Raw genomic sequence first — 6,293 nt, 5'->3', positions numbered from 1 at the left:
CACAACAATAACAATAGTGGGATTCTTTGGGCCACAAAAATAACATTATTGGGGCTGAATGGGCACAATAACAAAAATAAGGGGGCTACACTAACAATAACAATAAGGGGACTACACTAGCATTATAGGGACCTAGCAATACTCTTCACAAAAATTGCACCATGGGCAAGAAAAGAGAGAATTAAGTTCATAGATTTGTTGGGAAGCATGAACATGCACTAAGGAAGAGGGTTCAGGTTGAGATTGTGTATTAAGGTTTCTTTCATAAGATATCAATATATTATTCATGTATTGCATGAGTTGAAGGATAGATGCCATATTAGATTGATTTGCTTGACCTTCCAAAGGAACACCTATTCTATAGAGTTGTTCTTCATATTCTAAGCAGATTTGGAGTGTAGATTCGAGACTAGTGGCATTCTATTCTTCTAACCACTGGAGATAAGGAGGGGGAAAAGAACTATAATAGTACATCATTGCTACTTGATTTTGGGGGCAAATGATTTCAGGAATTTGGTTATATAATTTAGTGAAACAAAGATTAAATGATTTAATAGTTTCTCCTTTAGAAAGAGACATTAGTGTAATTAGACAAAAGATCAATAAGACTCTTGGGCTACCAATAGGTATATTTAAACCAGTAACAGAGTTCTTCCCAAGTGGAAAAGGCTTTTGGACGGAGCTAAAAAAAATGAACAACTTTTCCTTTCAAAGAATTCACAAATAATCACATGTAAGTATCATTTTCGTTTGTATCAATGTTGTGGCAAGCATTAGAAAATGTGGTTAAATGTTCATTTGCAGTAACATTTCTGTCAGTAGAGAATTTGGGTAAATGGTATTTGAAGTATGGAAGAGGCACATTAATGAGTGCCAAATTCAAAGGAGATTAAATGTGCCAAGCGGTGGCATTAAGATCCTCCTCAAATTTAAATAAATCATATTTTTGAATGATCTTTGCAGGATTATTGGTTGATTAATGAGGAGTAAAATATGAATAGATTGACCCAACATAAATTGTATGGGTAATAATCGATCCAACCCGAAGGTGGTGGACCCTTGATGATTGTGACTAAGTTATAGATATGACCTGGTTAACGAGAAAGGTGGTTCTGGAAGAGCTAGCTAAGCTTTGAAAGAACTATCTTCGAGCTTCAACTTCTAAGGTAACCCCATCTCTTTAAATTTCATTGATATGGGCATATTCAATCATTTTTCCTTTAATGCATCTAGAATATCATGGCTCATTGTTCATATGTTAATCATTGACGAGGGGTGTGCACATGTTGGCATTCACGTTCATGAAATTGATTATTTAAGACTTCTTGTTGTTCAATAATTTTAATATCTTATGCGAGTACAACCCAGTCTTGATTCTATTGATTGATGGTAGGAGTGTTATTTAAGATGTAATCAAGTAAAGAGTTTACAATATTCCTTTCTCCATTTAATTTAGGAATGAGATTGGGTTGTCAAGTTGATCAAATAGTCATGAATTAATAAATATTCAAAGAACTATGGAGTGTCAAAGAAACTTGATGGACCAATTATCTATGAGCAACATGTTCATGCTCTCATTCATGAAGTTATCTTTCAAAGGTCTCTCTTTTTTCTTGCAATTTAATATCCCGAGAAATCACAACGCAGTTTCATGCACACTCTTTGTTAGAGATAGTGTTTCAAAGGATAAAATCAAGTAAGGAATGGGCAATATTTCTTTGATCATGAAGTTAGTGTTTGGGATTTTCTTGTTCAGTAGATGAGATGGTCACAGATTCAACTCAAATTCAAGAAAATCGAGGAAACTATCGTTCCTCGGTATGGTCACCAAAAGAATGTTGATGGAGGAGAAGTTCTTATACTTCTCTAAACCAACCCCTTGTATTTCACAAGGTGAGTGAGATAGTGGGACAAGTTATTTGTTTTTTTACGCCCTAAGGATGGTGATTATTTAAGATGGAATTTACAGGTATTTGTAATGTAAATAGATTTATTTCAATCAATATAAAATAGTAATTACAGCTAAAAAAATAAATAAATAAAATATATTAAAACTTTGTAAATTGTACAAATGAACATTGTATACAACAATATTAGCAAATAAAATAAAAAATTAGACTTTAATTAACAACACACTAATCAGTATTTTGAATCCTCATGACCTTAAAAACTGTAGAGCCTCAACTGCAATTTAATTTTATAACAATCAAGAGAACAAACTGCTAATAAACATGTAGAATTTTGTTATAAATATGCACAATAAATCAGGAAAAAAGTGGTTGATTTTATAAAAATATGTTTTTGAATACAATAGATCACAATGGCAGGTTTCTACAAAAACCCTTGGCCAAAACTTAATTCTGGAATATCTGTAATGTAACAGAAATCATATACAAATATTCTAGAAAGAAATGAATGGTAAGGAAACTTTAAAATACACCCTCAAGAAATCTGATATAACTTTGGATAACTTTATTTCTCTACAAGATTTATGGCTATTAACACTATTTAAAAACAAACCAAACCTTCTATTAGCAAATAAATTGAAAGAAATTCAATATACCTAAAAATAAGTAATCAAAGCTTGAATGGAGTTTCCTTCAAACTATGTCTCCCCTTTGAATGAAGTCTACTACCACCATTGGATCAGCTTCTTAGATTCACAAAAAGTTGAAATAAGAAGCAAAAATGACAATAGAAAATTATTTAGTGATACCTCTCCTCACAATGTTCTCTCTCTCTTCTTCATAGGGTCCATCATCTTTTAAATGTCTTCGGAGTAGTTTGGGAAGTTTAAATACTTAAGAGATTCTTTTGGGTTAATTTCTAATTGATTTTTTACTAGATGCGAGAAGGATTCTTCTAAAGGAACAAATTAAAATAAATTTAACTTTTCATTATTATATTTTATATTAGTGTTTTAGTAGGTGGGGCCCTCATAGTCCTTAAAATTACGACTTCTTGACTTGTTATAAACTAGGACAATACTGAGAGGGGGGGGGGGTGAATCAGTATTGTAGAAAATTTATACTTCCTTTCACTTGTGTAAAGATGTTAGGACACCAGAAATAATTCAACAATTAATTCATATGATCATGACAAAAAGCAACATAAGCAACACAAATAGTGCACATAGATTCTTCAAAATTTTCTACAATTTCTTCACAAGGCAAGCTACAAATTATTGTTACAAAAATTCTTTGGCTACAACTAGCAGGAAGCAACTACTCCTTGATTTATCAGCTACAACTAAAAAGATCTACAACCCCCCAATGTTTACCAGCACCCACTCGAAGGAGCTACAACCCCTAATATGCAAGTTTTAACTTGCTTGCCCTCAATGATTCATTTTTCATCCATTTTAAAACTAGAACCATGAATGTAAAATTTTAACATAAACAATTGAATTTGTGTCTTCAATCAATTACTAAAACACCTTCAACAATATCTTATTATTAAATACACCAGCAACATCAATCCACCTCAACTTGCACACACCACCATTTTTTTCCAGTAGTAGCTCAATTCGCTCTCTTCAAAACAACAACCTTCATCAATCGATTCTTCTCATTATGAAAAAAAACTTGACTCGAAAAATTAACTTCTTTTTGCCTGCAGATATTTCTTTATGCATAATATTTTGTTAATCGGTCTTCTCAATGTGCTCGAATTGTTTTCAGTCACTGATTTAATGTTCTGATAAAAATAAATGAATTAATCTTCTTAATTTCCATTTAAAACTTTTAGCTAATCTCACTTATTATCATGGTTTCTTCAAATGTTTGTTGGCATTATGATACAGGTGTTGTCCTTGATGGCAACTCACTCAGATGACAGATCATAGTACAACTAGTAAATAGCAAAGAATTAATGATCAGAGAGGTATACACAAGTGTGCTGTGACAAAGTAGCATATACATGCGAGTTCACCATATACCAAGTCGCGTATACATACACACACACGGTTACAGAAGGAAAGGCACGTACATGTTGGGAATCTAAGTTTTGGTTCGGTGTATTTGGTCCATGGTATTTTGGTATTGGTCCATGGTATTTGGTTGAAAGTGTTGACCCTAGGTATTGGGTCCAAGGTATTTGTTCTACGTGGTTTTGGACCATGGTATTAAGAGAGGCCTAAACCTATATAAGGAGAAGATCATTAGGCCAAGAAGTACAAGTGTGGAAGTGATGAATATCTGATGAAGTGTGAGATCTAGTATGTTGGTTATGGGTTTGTGATGCTTTGCTTAATCTAAACCAAGGAGGCTCCTATGCGGTTGATGAAGGTTGATGGACCAAGAGCATGAAGACTAAAATTCATTATCGATATATGGTATGATCATGAATAGATCTGAATATTGACGCATGTCTTATCCTTTATATCTTATGTTCTGGGTATATTTGAGATTGAAATTGTAGTGAAGGAATAAGTAATTATTTTCAGATCTGTACGCGGGTTCCCTCTGGTGAAAGAGCGTATACACGCTGGTTCGACACAGTCAAGTAGTGTATACATTATGAGATTTTATATTTGAGGTTGTTGTTGGTTCTAGTGGTTGTTCTAGAGTTCTGGGCTCTACTCTGTGTTCTGGTGACTGTGTTTTGATGATAGGGTTTCAGTGATTCAGTTGTTGTGTGATTCAGAGTTGATGGTTGTATTGCAGTAGTGATTATTTTGTATTGATGGATCTAGTCTGAAAATTTATGAAACGTGGTCCTTGAAGAAAAGAGAAGGTTGTAGCCTTCTATAGGTCAGCACCTACATACTAGTACATCAACTAGTACAAGAGCCAGGGGGTTGTAGCTCCCTTCCAAGAGAAGCTGGAAAGCGAGAGAAGGTTGTTGCCTTCTACAGGTAGAAGCCTGTGTACTGGTATAAGACTGCACCAATACAAAAATATTGTAAAAAGAAGTTTCTTATTAAAAATAATATAGAGACGAATTGCAATAGGTGGTTTTCACCCACATTGGGTTTCCACCTTATATCATGGTGTTCATGTGTGTTTCTTATGTGTGATGATATGTTATGTTTTATTGCACTTGTTTACTGTTTATATGGTTAATAATGTTCTGATGCACTCATTAAAGATCAACTAACTGAACCATAATTTTACTAGATATACGTTAGTTGCATTAAACACAGTTGCGTATACATGCGGGTTGCCTTAACTGAAGTAGCGTATATGAATCTGATAATGGAAACGAAAAGATTATTGATTTACTAATACTGATTCACCCCCCCTCTCAGTATTGTTTCCAACAATGTTCTCTATGTTTTTGATGTTCAACATGTTTGAACATGAGTTCTACATGTGTGAAAATCAAATTCCATATTTTCATGTTGTTCTAAACTCAATCTATGAGTTAATCTCCTTCAATTTTCTTAAAGAGTAAATTTTGTAGTTTTATCTGAGTTTATCAGAGGTTCTTCTATTTCTAGTTCTTCTATAAGTTTGGCTCAGCTGCCAAACATTCCTCTAATATATTTTTTCTTCCATCAGAACTCCAACTTCTTCATGTCTTTAATTCCAAATTGTTGCCATAAATAGTTGTTGACTTGTTCATTCCAAAGTGCTACCAAATATGTGTTATAATCTCTCCCAACTGTTGGAGCACCTGCCTATTACCACCTTTTCTCATATGGTTAAGGGACATGACCACCACCTTAATATGTTCGGACCTTTCACCCTTGATTGGTATGTTGCATAAAACCTTATTCGAGTGATAATATTAGCCCTGGTACCTTTTCCTCGACGCTCCTATAATGCACACTCTTAAACCTTCTGGGGTCTACCTTGCGGGATTACGTGTATCATGGGGCCACCTTGCCATTGCTCCCATTGGTTGCTACTACCAAATTTTACATGTCGATGTGTCCTACAACCTGTCACCCCGACAATCCTTCTTGCGTACTTTAATTTCATTTTGAGGTTTGGAGATCAGGATGAGTTGTCCTGGTGGGTTTGCCTACTACACCTGCAAGCCAATAATTTGCATGATGATCTGATTCCTATTAATCCCAGAACTCCTCGCATGCACTACTCAAGTCTTTTGGGGTCGACCTTCAGGGATAACGTCATGCTCTCATCATCAGTGCCACATGGTGTCATCTAACTAGTGACACATGTCACCCGGAAATGGCCCACTAGGGTACCCAAAAACACCAAATTTGCATACCACTTGTTCATCACAGCGAACTTCCACATCACTTATATTGACATCATCTTGACCAACTAGATGTTTCCATGTAACATATCAGAGAGGAGAGAGAAAGGGTCCCAGAGCCTTAGTTT

Source organism: Pinus tabuliformis, chromosome 2_1, assembly GCF_031772625.1.
Source record: "Pinus tabuliformis cultivar Carrire ecotype Pingquan chromosome 2_1, CPIR1, whole genome shotgun sequence".
NCBI classification, from domain to species: domain Eukaryota; kingdom Viridiplantae; phylum Streptophyta; class Pinopsida; order Pinales; family Pinaceae; genus Pinus; species Pinus tabuliformis.
The sequence above is the reverse complement of the archived record's forward strand: the minus strand, read 5'-3'. Positions refer to the sequence as shown.